This window comes from Canis aureus, chromosome 17, assembly GCF_053574225.1.
Source record: "Canis aureus isolate CA01 chromosome 17, VMU_Caureus_v.1.0, whole genome shotgun sequence".
Lineage (NCBI taxonomy): Eukaryota > Metazoa > Chordata > Mammalia > Carnivora > Canidae > Canis > Canis aureus.
Genome location: NC_135627.1, coordinates 36,421,560 through 36,441,963, shown reverse-complemented (window position 1 = coordinate 36,441,963; position 20,404 = coordinate 36,421,560).

The window sequence follows — 20,404 nt, the reverse complement described above, 5'->3', positions numbered from 1 at the left end:
GAAAATTGTACCTTTGGGAAACCTATTTGGCAAGAACAATTTAGATTAATATCCTACATTGAAATTAGCTTCTGAAGGTAAAAGCAATAGCCTGAACTGCATTCCAATAATTTTAGAGTTACATATTGAAATACAGACTGTTCTCCAAATTAAAACAATATGAAAATGGTTTAATAGTTTTTAATTTGCTTTCTTTTTTTTAATTTGCTTTCTTAATTAATATTAATACAGTTGACAATTGAACAATGTGGCAGCTAGAGGTGGTGACTCCCTGCACCGTCAAAAATTCATGCACAACTTTTGACTCCCTCAGAACTTAATACTAATAGCCTACTGTTGACTGGATGCCTTACCAATATCAGTATGGGTCAATAAACACATATTTTGTAAATTATATGTACTATACATTGTATTCTTAAAATAAAGTAAGCTAGAAAAAAGAGTTTAAGAAAGTCATAAGGAAGAGAAAATACAATTACACTACTGTATTATATTTATTGAAACCAATTTATATATAACTAGATCCACACAATTTAAATCTGTTTTGTTCGAGGGTTAAATGTATTTATTTATTAATTTTTTTAATTTTAAGAAAACTCTACTCCACACCTGGGGCTTCAACTCAAGACTCAACGATCAAGAGTCACATGCTCTCCCCACTGAGCCAGCCACAGACCCGTTAAGGGTCTACTGTATAAATTACAAGCTATAACTGGAATTACTTGAACTGAAGTGCTATATAATAAGAAGTTAAATATGATGTTGTAATGACAGATTTCTATAAGGTATTGAAAGTGATTATCATAGGTATATATTAAAAATTATCTGAATATTCCATGTTTGGCTATACCAATTTTTTTTTTTGCCAATAAAGGACTCAAGGATGAGTTTTGTGATGTATATCACTAACCAATAAACACAACCAAAATCTGACTGATACCATTGTTCATAAGGAGATATAATATTCCTGTGATAAAATTATGAAAGTTTTGAAATAACTATTTCTATTTAAAAAAAATATCTCTATTTTTAAATAGTACTTGTACACAATAAAACTCTCTTCATTATTCTCTCCAGTATCTTTATACCGTAAAAATATTTAATTACATTTCTGGAAAACACACACAGACATAGTGAGATAAAATACTACACATATATCAAAATCACTGTAATGAAGACCTGACAGTATCAAGTGAATATCTAAAGCAAGAAAAACTTTTATATCCTGCTAGTAGGAATATAATTACTGTATCTTTTTGAAATTAGTTAGCCATCATGTATTAATGGTGAGAATCTATATACCATATGACCCCAAAATTCTACTCTCGGGTAATGATACAGAAGTGGGTACATACGTGTACTAAGAGAAGTGTGCAAGGCTATGTACATAAAGAAAGCAGTCATAGAATCAGGGTCAATGATTTCTAGCATTCAACAATTCAATGTATGAATTTCTTTCTTTTTTCAATGTATGAATTTCAAAGATTTAGAGAATGCAGAATAATTATAGAAAAAGTGAACATATGGTGGAATCCAAACAAGCTTACAATGAAAAATTTAGGATCTCAGAATAAAAAGCAACACTATTTAAGTACTTGAAGGATTACCAAATAGAGAGTTTTAAAATATGGAATGTAAAGTAAATACAATAAGCCACAAAACCCCTGTGCCTGACTATAACTCTTAGGGAGAAATTTGCAAAACGCCTTGCCTGACACCTGACCTCCATCTGAGCCCTTCCAGTCCACTAACCATGTTCTTGTAGCTCTGAACCCCAAACAGCTGAACATGATGTATTCTTAACACGATTTGGGAAACACTGCTCATGACTGTGACAGTTCTCTCCCTTCTGCAAAATCACATATGGATTCCTTGGTAGGAATTCATTAAGGAAGAGCTTTCTACCGTTGAAAATCAGTCTGGCAACGAAGTTTTAGGAGTAAGTTAACTTTAGAGAGACGGCAAAACATTGTAGCATTCACAATATTATATGTAACTCTTCACAGTCAGGCAAGGAGCAAACTGCAATCCCTTTATCCTATCTGGTTCCAGGATAAATGTACTCTTCCTCCAAGGCTCCCCCACCAAGCAAACTTCCGGAAGATCTGGTCGTCCGGCTCACTTGGTGCCAATGTCACTTTGGCCAAGAGTTATTTATCCTCTTCCAGAAGGATGTGAATATGACTTGAGAGATTCTCTTACCTGAAGGAAGAGTCTAGGATAGCTGATTTTGGAGCCTTAGACTCTGGCTAATCCATGGGAAATCAAGGTCTCTCAGTTTTATAAATCAAGTACAGCCAGTTGTTTGTAAATCTCAGGCAGCTTTTGGGACCACAAAACTCTGCTGGACCCTCATACCCATATTTAGTTATATTATATTGGCTTCCCATACAACTTTCACTGATTTGCTCCTTGATTGAAAGTTCATTGGTTTACAATGAAGGCTGCTCTAAAAAAAATGGTCCTATAAAATTCACTATGAAAATGATGAGAATATATTTCTCCTTCAATCACACAGTTTCTTTTCCCCTTAACCCTCAATTCAGTTAGGGCACCTTGAGATTAATTTTCCCCTTGTGTAAGTACAAGGAACAACCTTAACTCTTGTAAGCAAGTAGTAGTAGTAGTTGCTATTGCTGTTTTTGAGTTGTTTACTTTTTTATCTCACGGGCACAGTTATTTTTGATGATTGAAAGGTTTTTCTTTCTATGCTAGATAGTAATTATAGAGTCCAACTAATAGTTCACATAAATCATGGCTAGGCCATAATGGCAGGCACACGTCTTTATTTCTTTTAACTATCTTTTTAATCCACACTTTCTTTTTATATCTGATTACAATTAGAAATATGCCACCCTCTTTATGAATTTCCGTAAGTTGCTATACTGAAAAAGTGAAAACATAATTACATAAATAATATTCCTTTGTTCTTATCTGTGTTTTTCATGCTCATTGCATTACTTGTTTAAAAATTAAAAATAAAACAAATCATGTATCTTATAATTCAGAGTAAAATTTAAATAGAAATGAACCTTTTATATATGTATAAGGCAGCATTTACAATACATAGCATTTACTATTTATTCTGCATAAAATATTTCAAATTGAATAAAAATCATTAATTTTTCTTTTTTTAAAAGACTTTATTTATTTGATAGAGAAAGAGTTTAACCAAACACAAGCAGGGGGAGGGACAAAAGAGAGGGAGAGCAGATTCCCCACAGAGCAGGGAGTCCAACGTGGAACTCCATCTCAGGATCCCAGAATCATGACCTGAGCTGAAGGCAGATGCTTAACCTACTGAGCCACCCAGGCACTCCTATCACTTTTTCTAATTCATTTTAGGAAGATCACCTATTACAAACCTGAACACTTGATGATGTGGCACCATAAGTAACACTATAGAACCAAATATAGGAATAATGGAACACTAACAACTGTCAGATCTGGAGGAAAACATTGATGAAAGCAAGAATACTGATGATTTTAAAAATAAAATCACAGACATATACTTAATTGAAAGTGCTCTTCCAATCTGTGTTATAAGCAGAAGATAAGCTTCTCTTATGATTTTCCTTAACCGGTAAAATTATTTATTTTTTTTTCGGTAAAATTATTTAAAACAATTATATATGCATGATAATTTTAAACAAAACTCCAGTAAATTTCCCAAATTGGAAATTACCCAGTCTATATTTTCTGTAAGTAGCATAGTAAACTTAGAGTAGTAATAGAAGTAAAACTAATTTATTATTAAATAAAATCACAACAAATGAAAAGGGAAATAGCAACCAACTTTCATTAAAATGGAAAAAAATAAGAAGTTCGAAACCTGTGTTATTTTTTGCTCATCTTTGAAATAGATCAATGTTATATACATTTTAAATGAAAGATTCCACAAAACCAGTGAGGAACTTAATTTAACATTTTTCTAAAACAATTTTAATAAAAACAGAAAAAGATTAATAATAATAATTTGATGTTATTTTTGCATTGTAAAGGTATTAGAGAGCAGGTATAGCAACATTTTCTTATTAAAAATTAATGACAAAAAAATTAATGACAGACTTCATCAGGATTAAAAGCTTCTGGACAGCAAAGGAAACAGTCAACAAAACTAAAAGGCAACCTGTGGAATGGGAGAAGATAGTTGCTGATGACATATCAGATGAAGGGCTAGTATCCAAGATCTATAAAGTACTTATCAAACTCAACATCTAAAGAACAAATAATCCAATCAAGAAATTGGCAGAAGACATGAACAGATATTTCTCCAAAGAAGACATACAAATGGCCAACAGACATCTGAAAAAAATGCTCAACATCACTTGGCATCAGAGAAATACAAATCAAAACAACAATGAGATACCATTTTACACCAGTGAGAATGGTTAAAATTAACAAGACAGGAAACAACAAATGTTGGTGAGGATGGAGAGAAAGGGGAACCCTCTTACAATGTTGGTGGGAATGAAAGCTAGTGCAGCCACTCTGGAAAACAGCATGGAGATTTCTTAAGAGATTAAAAATAGAGCTACCCTACGACCTAGCAATAACTCTACTGGGTATTTACTCCAAAGAAACAGATGTAGTGAAATGAAGGGATATCTGCATCCCAAAGTTCACAGCGACATCCACAACAGCCAAACTGTAGAAAGAGCAGAGATGCGAGATGTCCTTCGACAGATGATTGAATAAAGAAGATGTAGTATGTGTTTGTGTGTGTGTATATACACACACAATGGAATATATATATATATATATATATATATATATAGTATACACATACATACATATATACATTGTGTGTGTGTGTGTATATATGTGTGTATATATATATGTATATATATATATATATACACTCAGCCATCAGAAAGGATGAATACCTACCATTTACATAAACATAGATGGAACTGGAGGATATTATACTGAGTGAAATAAGTCAACTGGAGAAAGACAATTGTCATATGGTTTCACTGATATGTAGAATATAAGAAATAGAGCAGAGGACCATAAGGCAAGTGAGGGAAAACTGAATGGGAAAAAATCAGAAAGAGAGAAAAAACATGCAACTTAGCTCTGGGAAACAAACTGGGAAACTTAGCTCTGGGAAACAAACTGAAGATTTCTGAAGGGAAGGTGGGTGAGGGGCTTGGGGTATCTGGGTGATGGGCCCAAAGGAGGGCACATGATGTGATGAGCACTGGGTGTTATATGGAACTGATGAATTACATTTGAAACTAATGATGTACTATATGTTGGCTAATCGAATTTAAATTAAAAAAAGAAAAAAGAAAGAAAATAAAAATTAATGACAATTTTTTAAAGATAAATGTTTCTTTCTGAGAAGTTACTAATTTAAGAAGAAATAGAGTACTCAAAGTGTATGCATGCAATAAATATAGCATTAGTAAATTAATTATGTTAAATAATTGCATCCAAAAATGGCATCATGGAAATTTTCTCATACTTTCAAAGTGCTGATTATTTTCATGTCTAATAATCTAGTCCAACATAAAGTAAAAAGGTGAAATGGTTTGCAATTAATTTTATGATCATAAATCCCAAATACCAAAGCCTGATGATATAATTTAATATAATTTGTAAAATTATAACTGATAATAAGCAATGGTATAAATTCATTTCATATATGAGCATTCAGACAAATAATAATCAGAAAAAATACCAGCAACCTAATCCAGCAGTATACTAAATGGATAGTTTACTATCATCAAATAAAATATGGCTTATTATAAGGTAGTTATAAAGCCAATTAGTATAATCAACTATAACAATAATTCAACACAAATAATTAACATACTATAACTAATAAAATACATCTTGATAGAGGTTTAAAAATAAATTTGTACCATTCAACTTTATTCACCCCTAAATATTTTATAATTAAATAAAATGTACTTTTTGTTATGATAAATATATCTGATCAAAACATATTACTAAATATGCTTCTATTAGAATCTGAAGATTTATCACAATCAATAACATTAATTTATATTTAAATATACTTAAGACAAACATATATTTGTTTCTTAAAATGTGAAAACTTTATAAACCTAATAAAATATTCTCATGACATTTTCAATTAGCTTGTTTTCATTAGAATGTTATTTTAATGTAGCAAATTTAAAAGTACTTGTAAACTAATTCTCCTGACTCTTTTAGAAAAGCAAAAATCCAAGTAAATTGAATACAAAGTAACAAAAGGTAAGATATTGTCACCAATTTCATGTGAAAAACAGTATTAGTTTGAAGAAACATAAACATCCTCTTAAATATAAGTAGGATAATAGCCACTATTGGCAAAGTTTCCTTAAAGTTCAGCATTTCTAAAAAAAAAAAAAAAAAAAAAAAAAGTTCAGCATTTCTATATAAACACCTGTTAAGATTATTTGAATCCTTCATTATTATTATGTACCTTTTGCAGGCCAAAAAAATTTTGAAAACATCATTGGTGTAATTTATCTATCTTTCTTTTCCTATGACTCACTGATAATTACATAGTATACTGTATGTCACACAATTGTCCTTTCCATGTGCTGGCAAATCCATATATAATTTTAATAGCTTAAATTTTAAATATATCTTAATATTTAAAAATAGCCTTTCAATTTTGAATTGTTACTGAAAGTATCTTTGGTTGCAGTTAAGTAATTTGGATAAAGTTAGATAAATCCAGGGGCCTGCAGGGGCCAAGGGTGCCATTTGGAGATTAAAATGCATCAGTATACCCACGACATTCATACATCGAAACAGCATATTAAAGTCACTTATTTCTTAGCATTTGCCTGCATCATTGTGATCAACATCTGTAAATGGTATTGGCAATCTCTGGCAACAAGTAAATCAACTAAAAATTATTATACCTCGGAGGGCTCAGGAAAACAAAAATACAGGCTAATGCTGAAATTATTTGTCCTCAGTGCTTATTTTTGCTGCCTACCTTTTTAGTAGTAACACACAAAACTCTCAGACACTTAATGACGTGTTCTATGGCAAATTAAGTCTATTTGTTTCAATTTATTTCAATTTATACCGCACAATGCCACAAAAGAATGCCATATTTATTTACTAATCCACAATTTTAAATTGCTTGGAATAAGATAGACAAAGAAATTGTGTGGGGATTTACTCTCACTGCCTTGGGAAGAATCAAATCCTTTTTATAAATTGGAGCTAATAGTGGTCACCGTATAGTGTAGTTCCAAATCGTTAGGACTGTGTTATATGACTCCAGAGTACAGTATATTTTTAAACACTGAGTCTGCAGTCTTAATATTTTATGAATATTTCATTTTATAAGTTGTAAGTTATGAGTTTTCATAACCTATGAAAAGACCTTAGAGGTACATAATATTGAATGGTTGTTCATGAAAAATTGCATATTTGTGAATTCATCAGCAAACTAACGTAAAGGAGGAAAATAAGAGAAAGGCTCAGGACTGGATATTGGGAATGTGAGTAATGCTCTGATGACTCCTATTTATTGAGTAATTGGGTTTCCTTAGGCGAGTCCCTTTTTTGGATCTCGGTTTCCTCACCTGTCACAGTCAAAAAGCTTGGATAGGAACCTTCAAAGACTCTCAAGTCTAAAATGCTGTCTTTTATTGTGATGTTAATTCTACCATACGTGCATGGATAATTATGTTGCACACATATTTCAGGCTGCTAAAAGTTGCTTATCTCCAGAAACGTTTTATCCAGAAAGACTTCTTTAATCATTCAGGCAAAAGTAACATAGCTTCTCTTTAAATTTCTACAGCTTACATATCATAGTATATTGGGTTTTTACATTAGTTCTATGACTAATATGGTTCTTGTCAGTTCATTTGTCTTGATTCCACAGTAGAACTCAGGAAATACTTATTATTTGTTTTGATGACTCCCTTTCTTCTGAATTGCCCCTACCATAAGGACCTTACAGTATGCCACATGTACAGGGAAGGTATAGTAAAGTTGCAGGAAAAATGCCTTGGACAAAACCAGGGAACAGGGCTGTCTCAAACTTAAATCTTACTGTGCCTGAAAGCTACTGGATCTTCCTCTTGATCATTTGCCCTTACCAGTTCTTTGGATATTTCCTGGAAATTCCAGTCCTGAATAAGTCATTGCTGATTTCTTAACTTGCTAATGGTATTGTCCTTTCAGTTTCAAATTTGCTATCTACTACCTCAATTGATAACTCCACATCTCTTTCAAGAGCCAGATTTCTCTATTTTTGTCAGAAACTTTGACAAAGCTCTTTTTCAGTATTTCCTCAGTGGGACAATTTTTTTTTTAACCATTTGGCTAAAAATGGTTAAAAATTTATTAATACCATTTGGTTAAAATTTTGGTAAAAAGAATTTTAAAATGTTTGTATTTTTCATCAGAAAATTTATTAGTAACTTTGAGATTGGCAGAGCTCTTTTTCAGTATTTCCCCACGCAAAAGCCTGTTTTAACCATTTGGAAGAAAAAGAAATAAAAAAATATTGTATTTGGGAAATGGCCTTCAAATCACTGTATTGTACCTTTATCAGAGCATTGATCACACTTCATTTTAATTGCATGTTGATTTTTTACTACCCATTGGACTATGAATTTCTAAGGGCATGGATTTTTGTCTTTTATCTCTGTTTACTCAGTACTTAGCATAAAGCTTGCCACAACACCCCACAGAGCACGCAATATCTGAATAAACAAGCTCTGTGAGCTCTGTGTGAGGGCTTGGGTGGAATACACGAAAACTATAAATTGTGGTGAATGCCTTAGAAAATCTCACCACCTATTTATGGTGACGATTCAAAGTGTATAAAATATGGCAATAGAAAAATTATTGAGTAATTCCTAGATCTTGTTATCTTCCAGGAAATAAAATCCTCCTGTTAGTACAAACCTAAATATTCAGTGTAGAAGTGATAGAAACCTGTAAAAGTATGACGATGTTAAAAAGAGTGAATTAATTAAGCCTATAATATTACTTCTGCACATCTCATACTATTCTAGAAAGCTTAAAAATGTTACAATGATACATAGAGAAAATAGATACAATAAATTAGTCTGATTAAAGTGATAGTACACAAATCCCCAGATAAAGGCATGGAAAGAAACAAATCAAAACTAATGGCATTCTTCTCAGTGAATATTGATACAAACATAAATTATGATTTCCATTATGTTCATGAAGTGTTAATTAAAGTTCTGCTCTGCACAGCATTACATATGTATGTTTGTAAATGTTAGTGATAACATATTTTACTACTCCTAATTTATCACCTTCAAAATCAAATACGTATTTTTATATGTTGTACACTCTAAGAAATACAATAGGCAGACTTGATCTTTGTAGAGAATTTCCTTATCTCTGCTGATAATTATGTTCTTTTCCAGAGATAATTCTTCTGGGTATATGTGTGAGTGTGTGTGTGTGTATATGTGTGTGTATGTTATAGTCATATTATATATATCATATATATATTTATATGTAAAAATATATACTATATATTATTATAAATATTATAATTCTATATAAATATATATTTCCTGAGTGTAATTATACTAATTTTATGTTTTTCTAATCTATATTATGTGAAAAATATATAAAGATAATTTTCCATCCTAAAATTGGAGGTCTTTAATGTATTTGATGTTAATAATATGTCTTACTGGGGATCCCCTGGGTGGCTCAGTGGTTTAGCACCTGCCTTTGGCCCAGGGCGTGATCCTGGAGTCCCCGGATCAAGTCCCACTTCAGACTCCCAGCATGGAGCCTGCTTCTTCCTCCTCCTGTGTCTCTGCCTCTCTCTCTCTATGTCTATCATAAATAAGTAAATAAATAAATCTTTAAAAAATAATAATAATAATAATGTCTTACTTCTCAAACCTAAGCCCAACAGTAATTTCTCCTATTTCTGTATACTCCACAATAATATCCAATTTACATTTTCTAATTAATTGTTCTTAATTGATGAAGAGGTTAATAGCTGATTTTTCAGTTTCCTAAAAGTAAATTTATACTTTCAGTAGTACTACACCAGAAAAAGCCTGAAACATCAAAATTATTAAGATATCTTCCTATTTTGAGCACATAACATTTTCTTAAAGTATCACAATAAAAAAATCAGGAAAACTAATTTTCCCATTCCATTTCAACCTTCTAACCTCCATATTAGAGGTCAAAGCCATCTTCCAAAAACAAGATCCTTGAATTTATTTTGGCCGCCAGCTTTTGCACATTTTGCGTGCATAAAAGTGCTAATGGATGAATAAATAAAGGAAATTCTTTAATAATAATAATAATAATAATAATAATAATAATAACATGGTTAGCACATATTTGCCTTGCCATTTTCCAGACACTGCACTGAATATCTTATGATCAATTTGTTCCTTTTTCAATTTTTATTTTTACAAATGAATATTAGAAAAATTATATAATTTCATCAGCATGACACAGCAGAATTGATACCTTTTATGCGTTCAAGCCTGTACCTCATAGACTACTCCATGAAATTCTATTCTGATAAGACACACTGTAACATGTCTCATTTCTACAAGGTTATAGGGACATAACAATGCTTTTTGCAGGAAGGGAAGCATACCAAAGATATTCATAACACCGTCATGGACTATTTTGAGAATGAATTTTGGAATAATGAGAATTTAGAAAGTCTATGTAAGTCTAAGTACAGCCATATACAGAAACAGTTAACCATTGCTAGGGGAAATCATTCAGATAGGAATAATTCCATTTAGGAATCACACATTTTACTCCTCCTCAATTCTCTTAAGAATAATTTACAGGGAATTTATTTCTAGACCTTTAAAACCCAAGCTTCTTTGGACTTTGTATGGGTATCTAGTGTATATTATCAAAATGAATTTGTTTTTCTAAGCTGAGTACATAGATAACAGGGCTTGAAATGAATTAATTTGACATCAATTTGTCCAACCCTGTGTTAAGCAGATAAGAAAAGAGTCTCACTGATGCCTAACAATGACAATCCAGAATGGGGAAAAGCATGGTCTTTAATAATTAGAAGAGTAGAAGTCTATTTCCAATTTGGGACCACTTCTGTACCTTCTAGTTCCTTTACATGAGATATTAATCTTATTTCATAGTTCTTATGAGATACAGTATGTTTCACATAAGATTTCTGTAAAAGTGCCAAAGAACTATACAAAAGTGAAGTTTTAAGTTTTCTTCTAGGCAACACAGAGACTGAGTGGCAGAGCAGAGGTGCTGGTGACAAGGGAGTGGTATGAGCTGGGGAAAGTCATCCAGCCACTCGAGGAGCTCACCCTGGAACAGCTCTTGGACCAGGGTACTGAAAATCAGCTTTAGTCCATTACATTTATATGACTGTTTCATGGAACTGAGTTATGGTGAGAAATTTCTTTTAAATCAAGTAATTAGCAGATGGCCATTGAGTCTAAGCTTTGAAATTTATTGTGAAAACAAGTTTGAACTGAACCACTATGAAATCTGATGAAGACAGATTCATCATATAGCCTGAGACAGACTATATTTCTTCTGTATGCAGGATGAGGTAAATAAGAACATGATCTGGAATCAAACAGATGAAAACTAAATTCTGACCCCATAATATATATATATATATATATATATATATATATATATATATATATATTTGGGAAAGCTAGTTAATGCAGATATTTGTGCTTTAAATTCCTCTTTGTAAAATAGGAGAAATTAAAATAGGAGAAATTACAGGTTTTAGCCCAATGTGCTGGAGAAGGACTAGTTACATAATATATGCATATTATGCAAAATATAACAGTACCTAGGATAAAGTATCTGTAGGTTAGCTAGTAGTAGTAGTAGCCCAAAACAAACCATGGCAACTCACAGACCCAAAATGACCACTTCTTCTTTCTAAGGCATTTCTTCTTTCTTGAGGGTGTGTTAATAACATGGGGTAAGCTACAAACATTTTACATTCAAACATTCCTTGATTAAAATTTCAGATTCTTTTATACTCTTTGATACACATTCTATCCTACTCTGCAGCTTACATTGATTACATATTAATGTTATGTGCTTCTACAAAATACAACTTAATATCCAAAATCTGGGTACTTTTATACTATAAAATACAACTTAATATCCAAAATCTGGGTACTTATATACTTCTACGAAATACAACTTAATATAAAAAATCTGGGTACTTTTATACTATAATTTCCTATGCAGACAATAAACAAGCTTATGGCCTTTCCTTGTCCAATTCTCTTTTCCTTGATAGAGACTATTTGGTCTCCTTGCTGCAGATATTACTAGTAATCCTGGTATCACATAGTGGTCACATGAGAAAACAAGCATGCTAAAGGAAAAATCTTGTTCCTTTGAAGTAGTGAATCTTACACACTTTGATTTCAGGAAGTTTTTACATCTTTAAAAGTCATTAAGTACCCCAAATAACTTTTGCTTATTTGGGTTTTTATCTATTAATATTTAGTGAGTTAAAATTAAACCTGAGAAATCTTAAAAAGATTTTTAGCCCATTTACACATTAATAAATCTATATTAACAAAAATAACAAATAATTACATTGTCTGATGCAATTACTGAAAAGAGTAGTATCATTTTTGTGAACTTTAAAATATTTGGTTTATTAGAAGGCAACTAGGTTTGCATATTTGCTTCCGTATTCGATCTGCTGTAATAGGTGTCAATTAAAATATAAAGAGTAAATCCGGCCTAAAATGTGTTTTTGGAAATGAAAACTTAAAAGCCTTTTGAGATAATTATGGATATTATTATTTGATACTTATTTAAACAAACAGGTAGTTCCTTAAGTATGAATTGCAATGTAGAATCTTCAATCACATTAAAGATCTTTTTGTATGCTGCTACATTAATGCAATGTTCTATATTGTCCTTTTAATGCATCTTTTACTTCTACGTGATTTCAAAGTGTCATGCATTATTTCAAAATATTATGCAACTTTCCATAAAATACTGCTTCACTGAGCTATACATAACTACAGACAAATTTTACTATGCAGTACATTTTTAAAAACACATTTGTTAATACATCACAGATCTCATTAGAAAATCTTTAGTGTTGGGAAGATGTTAAACTCACATGAGAAGATACTATTTTACCAAAATTCTATTATTCTCTTAAAAGTCTGAGTGTTATTGTTGACAGAAAAATACTCTCTTTTCCTTGGACTGACATTAATTTTTGAGAATTATCTACCAAATACCTATGTCCCAATAACAGTGTTTGTAAAGCAAAATGACTTTTTATGGAAAAAAAAATAGCTAGTTCAACTCTCAACTTAAACAATCACACAAATACTTTTTGCCCAAGGAAGTTATTTGAAGTTGGGGATTGAGCAGAAGTGCCTTCTTTATACTTCTGATTTCTTCATACAGAATGTTAAAAAGACTTGTATTCAGAAGTTGAGATTTCTAAAAATGTCTTGCTGATTCATCAAAGCATTCTTAAATAAAACTGCTTTTTTTTAAAACATATTATATGCTGAAGAAGATACAATGACAACTAGTTCGTTTTGATTTCACTATCTTAATTCATGCTAATGCACTAGCAATTTTACCTATGATTGTTTTTGTACCATAAATAAAAATATCAATTCAGAGGAGACAGCAAATAGTGTTTGGGCATATTATGAAAAGCATTTGACCACAGAAAGACCTCTGAAAGATGGTGGGAACCTCTGGGGTTTTGTGGGACACTTTCAATGAATTTGTTTTTTCACAGCAAAATCTGAGATTACATCTTCCCTAATATATTTCCTTTTCAAAACTGTAATTATTTCAGAATTTCCATAGACAGCTTGTAAAATGTTCCGAGAGAACATTCAAATTAAAATAAGGGAATTTAGTATATCAAAGATTAAATAGTTTGCCTAAGGTCATAGAAAAGACTAATGATAAAACTAAGATTTATGTCTTCTAAAAAAACCAGTTTCCTCTCCTATACTACATTTCTTCTTAATTGAATCTTGTAAAATAAAGTTTGCTAAGGCCTTGATTCTTCCTAAAATGTTTCCAACATCTGATATATCTTTGATAAAAATCTTCTGGATTCAGAAATACATAGTCTTAAAATCTTAATGGATCACAAGTTCATAACAGATTTGAGACAGAATGTGAAGAAAATATGACCTAACTAACAGGAGAAAACTCTGAATAATTACTTCTCAATAAAATATCAAACCATATGTAAAATATATTTCTGGGCTACATGTTTTTAGTATAACAAAACAGTACTTACCATAAGAATGATAAACTTTAATTTTTACCAACTGTATACATTACCAGTCATTTATTTCTATTTAGTAACACAATCTGCTTTCTATTTAAATCAGCTAAAAATATTTTAAAATGTGTTTTCTGGGGACATGTGAGTGGCTCAGGGGTTGAGCACCTACCTTTGACTCTCTTACAGGGAGCCTGCTTCTCCCTCTGCCACTCACCTCTCTCTCTGTGTCTCTCATGAATAAATAAATAAAATCTTTTAAAAAATAAATAAAAATATAAAAATATTTTCTAAACAAAAATGGTTATTTTAGAAGGATTGTAATTTTGAAATGTAAATTATTATTGCAAACACACGACTTAAAAAGCAAAGCATTAATACTGTATTTCCAAATAGCTTTTCCTATGTATTTTTCAATATCATTGATCAAATATTTACTAATACTAAAATTATGAGAATGAAAATATCTACTTAGGAAAGACTATACATGTATCACTTTTTATAGGAAAGAAACTGCATATTTACAAATTTATTGGTCTCCAAATTTTAAGAATTTTGGCCCCAAATTAAATCTGAGGTTTATATCTTTTCTTATTAAGTAAAAGTATAACATTTCATATTATGTGTACTCTGAGATTTTTTTGAACATATCTTTAAAGGCCATATAGTCCTTGTCTCTGTAGCCTTTCATGCCAAACATAGTTCTTTTCATATGGTGTATGTTTAATAAATGCTGGTCAAATGGAATTTTTAAATGTATATTTAGAACTCCTTATTTTCTTGGTAGAATAATGTTCATATGACCTATGAAAGATGGAGAGTAGGATGAAGAATGGTTCATTTAGATTTCATTTTCTAGAGCACATGGCCTTTTTTATATGCCAGCATAATGGATACATGGGTGCAAGGAAGCTGGAGAATTTTTCTCCTGGGTTTGTTTCATATTTATCATCTATGTTGTCACTGGGTACACAAGGTCTATGCACTTTGTAAGAGGATTTCTGCCTAGAGAGCTATATGTTATTTTTCTGCTAAGATGATCAGTATAAAAATGACAAAGTGTTTGCAGCCAGAGTTTAAAAGTAGTTCCTGAAACTAGATCATGTTGTTCTCAGTCTTAATGGAGTCAACAGTATAGCCGATTGTTTAATGCTTATTCTCCTTGTATAGAGAAGAAAGCCCTGAAGACTCACTGGTCTAGAGTTAATAAACTAAGCAAGGGAAAGGCCAGTTTACTGTCTATATGAGTCAAAAGGCTGCATGAATAAGCTACTATCCAATCTGTAATTATATTTATACAGCCTAATAAATCAGAGCCATTGTATTAGTTTCCAGAGACTTTGTCAATTAAGGTAATTGTAAAAATCACCGTGAAGTGCCTTGATATCAAAATGCACTGTCAGTCTTGTTACCATTCATGAAACATTTCAACCAAATAATATTTTTAGGTGCCCCTCTGCCATTTTCAGTATAAGGGCATTTAAACTTAATTCTTTAAGTATAGATTTTCCTGAATACCCAAATAACTGAACTACAATATTTCTATCTATCTTTTCACATATTTACACATCTGTGTACAGAAGATGTACAGGTACAAAACAAACAAACAACAACAAAAAAAAACTCAAGAGAAAAATACTGATTTGAATGGACTTCAGATGAATAGTACTAATCTCTCTTGGTTGAAGTCCTAAATGCATGTGCACATAGAGAAAGAGATTCAGGGGAAATTTTGTTTGTTAAATTTTAAATTCTTGATATTTATATTTATTTTTGTGCTCTATATTTCTTAAGTTAAAGAGATACATAAGAAAAGATGAAAATAGAAGAGTCAGGAGATAAAAATTGAAAGTGCAAGGACTGAAGGCTATTTCTAAATTTTCTTTTGACTAAAGACTACATTTTAGATATCTTATTAAATATTTTTAATATGCATTTTTTAAAAATCTTAAATGCTATCTTTCTTATTTAGTGATTCTCACATCTCTAAAATTGTATTGGGAGTAACTTTCATATGATATATAGGTAAATCAATCAATATTGATATATAAGCATTCAAAGTGTATCTACTGTGAAGAATATGAGAAAGCATTATGTGGTGGCATATGATTTGGAGAAGAATTTGTCTGGTGTAAGATTTTCTCTTAATGGCAAGGTCTTTGATGTTGACAATATAGGTGCTAGTGTGGATTTATTCTGAGTTCTATTATCTAGCACAATTCTTTAATTTGAACTCCGAAAATTTCTAATGGGACCATTATTATAGAGGATATCTCTGACTTTTAATATTTTTACTTATTAGAATGAATATTTCCATCTCCTTTGTCTTTTTTTTTTGTAATGATTTCACTTAAAATCTTAAATAGTCCGTATTTCTCTAATACACCACGAAGATGATAATGACAAAAAAGTGCTATTGCCCATGAGCATTTATTATGTGCCAAATGATACACCAGAAACTGTACATTCATAATCTTTGGTAATGCTCACAATGACCTTTAGGCAGAAACCATAATATACTCAATACACAGATGAGAAAGTGTGTCTCAGGGAATTTAAATAATGTGCCCAAAGTCACGTTAAATGTCACTAATAAATGATAACCTACACATGTTTGATGAAGGCCTGTTCATCCAGTGTCCCTTCACCACTTCCAAAACATAATCTGCTGTCAGTACAGATGAAGCATTGTTAAAATAATAATGAAGCAGTATAATTATATCCATCCAATGGTAAGTAAGTTTTATGACCCTTGGCTACATTGGGATCTTTTGCAGATTTGAACACTAGTCTATTTCCTTCTTGGATTCCAACAGGCTAAAAAATTTTCATTCTGTGTTTAGGCAGCAAGCATTCTCAGTTTATAGGACCTGTAAACTGGAAGATCACTCTGAGCCTTTTCTTATTTAAGATAAAAACATTTTAAAAATTATGAATTTGGACAACTGAAACTCTTTTTCCATCCATAATATCTTTCATTAAGCAAAATTCACTGAATGAATACTAAGATCCAGGCACTGTTCCAGAATCTGCAATATATAGTCATATAGTTTTATCTGTGGTCTCATGTGCTTACATTTGTTAACAGAGAATGAAGAAGGAGACAGGCAATAAATGAAAAAAACAACATATGAATATAATAATTGAGTGACATGTAATAAACATAAGGTGAGGGTTATAATGGAGACCAATAGAGACGGAGGAATGTTACAGTCAGTAAAAAATTAAATAAACAGGTAACAGTCAAGGTAAGAAAAGAGAGTTATAAACAAAGGAACAATGTGCTTTTCACTTATTTATTTTTAAAGATTCATTTATTTTAGAATGAGAGAAAGAGTGAACATGTATGCAAGTGGGGGAAGGGAAAGGAGGGAGAGACTTCAAGCAGACTCTCTGTTGAACATGGAGCCCAAAGTGGAGCTTGATGCCACAACCCATGAGATCACGACCTAAGTTGAAGCCAAGAGTTGGATGCTCAACCAACTGAGCCACCCAGGTGCCCCAGCAATTTGCTTTTTAAAACAAGCAGACAACACCAAAACTGAAAAAGTCTTGCATAGCTGAATCATAAAGAAAGAGCAGAAGCATGAACTGAGGTAAGGGCAGAGGAATATTTAGGCAGGGGACAGAACATATAGAGATTTAAATCTCACACACATCAACACTATAGTTAAGTTATACCTCTTTATATTTATGAGTTTCAGCACAGATCTCAACACTGAAAATCTGTGGATATCACATATGCATGTTTGTTCCTCAGGAGGGCGTATCTGTCTACACAAATGGAGTAAAGTTTCAGATTATTCCAACCAAGTAGTTGAATAGCTGATCAAGAACTTCAGCTGGGGGGCACCTGGGTAGCTCAGTGATTGAGTGTGTGCCTCCAGCTCAGGTCGTGATCCCGGGATCCTGGGATCGAGTTCCGCATTGGGCTCCCAACAGGGGAACCTGTTTCTCCTCTGCCTCTCTCTCTGTGTCTCTCATGAATAAATAATTTTTAAAAAATCTTTTAAAAAAGATCTTCAGCTGGGGAAGCTGTATTCCCTTTTAAGTGGAGTTTAAAATGTAACCTACCATAAGTACTGCCATTGTAGCCATGGGGGAAATACTCAGAATGTTTCTACTCTCCAAATGTTTAACATACTATAATTTAAAAATATACTTTCTAATCTTAACTAAGATAAATTTGAAAGAAATAACATGTATGGAAGAAGAGTTAAATAGCCAATGTAGTTCTCTTAAATTTAATATTTTTAATTTGAAACTTTTTATCAAACTAGACTCACGCCCTATCACTATTCTTAAAGTCTTCTAATAAATCTTCATCGCAAGTTATAATAGAAGTTGAATATATTAACTGGCCTAAACGACTGTGCATGGCTCAATTTCTGTTTACTACTTTCAAACTCACCTGATCCTGCACTTCGACTTCCGTCTACTGTACTCTACTTACACTGGCCTCCTTTCTATCTTGAATGCAGCAATTTCATTCCTGTCCATGGGCCTTTGAAAATTCCATTCTTTTTTCCCTGAAAGCTATTCTATGTGTACTTACCATTAGTTTATATGAACCACTTGGATTAAATTACATCTAATTACAAGGACTTTTTTACCATCCTAGCTAGTAAAGGAGTCACTAAATACCTTCCACACACATAATTCCAGTCCTACTTTATCCTATGACTCTTCTGTTCAAGTTTTTTGATACTAATGTACTACCAGTTTAAATTAAAATTTAGATTGGAATTACATTACTTATTCTATGTGTGAATTTCCATCTCACTCCACAAAAACATTGAACACTATATATGTGAAAATAACACCTTTTCTATTCACCACTGTTATCAAAAGAGACTACAATTGTACCTGGCACATGACACGGTGTCAATGAACAGTGATTTGGAAATTCCAGAAAATACAATATTGCAATTTTTAGATACTCAAAGAGTTACCTTTACTATAATACCTACTTTACATTAGAGATCCTGTAAGAGAATCATAGAAATCTATTTGCTGTAGAAATGTTGTCAAGGACTTTTTTATAATTACACTGTAGACTTCACAAAATTGTCTCTCAGCATTAAGAAAACAAGTGTTTGTTTTAAACATATGCTTGTGTTGCTTTTTATGAACTTTATCATCCTTGTGAAAATATTGTCCTTTCCTCTCTGGGTATTAAGGACTTTGAGTGGGACTTATGACACTATTTCAGTGATGTCCAGAGTCATGGAGTGTGGATATGTGTACACCAGTCTCATCTGTTTGAAATTTTCCTCTTCTGAATTTCACTTATCTAATGTTTCTAATAATCTTATAAATGTTATATATTTATAATATAGTGGCCTTATTTCACCTTATGTGGAATCAAAAATGACTAAAAATTGATTTTCTAATAGTGGATGATCACTTCAAAATTTTGGGAAAATAAAACGGAAAAAATATTAACCCAACAAACATTTATCAGTAAGCTTTTATGTGATAAATGTTTTCCTACGTGTTTCCACATAATTTTTTCTTGAATTCTAACATCATTTCTCAGAGAGGCATATTATTTATCTAAGTTACAGATAAGAAAACCAAGAAAAATTTAAGTTAATGGCCCTTAGACAAATAATTTGTGAATGATAAAAATTAACTAAGTCCTTCACTTATGCCTCCAAATTCAGTTTTTTTCTTCAAGTATTCCCTAGAGCCATCAACTGAGACATCAATTTATGCATTCTACTAAAAAACAGTGACAGCTACAAGAGATACATTTACTTTTCAAGGATGAAAATATTGGTATTACCGAGAGTCACAACATCTAGAACTACTTATCTTTGTCTTGCTTTGAAAGGCAGCAAATACACACAGTAACTGTACATGAACTGATCATAATTCTGGTTGAGAATTATTTTCTAAGCCTAAAGCCTTAATTGTGGTACTACGTATGCAGTGTGGGTGTTTTTGTTGTTTGATACTTATGACCAGACACCTGTCTTACAGCCTGAGGGAGCAATAGCTCAGGCGGACTCCATGAGCCATCTGCTGCTGACACTCTCAGACTATGCTGGGTCAGATTTCCTGGGAGTTACCTAAGAAGTCTTCTGTGACCCACACCTTCAGGCCTATAGGTCACATTGATAGCTGTATGACTTTCCAGTGGGCCACTTT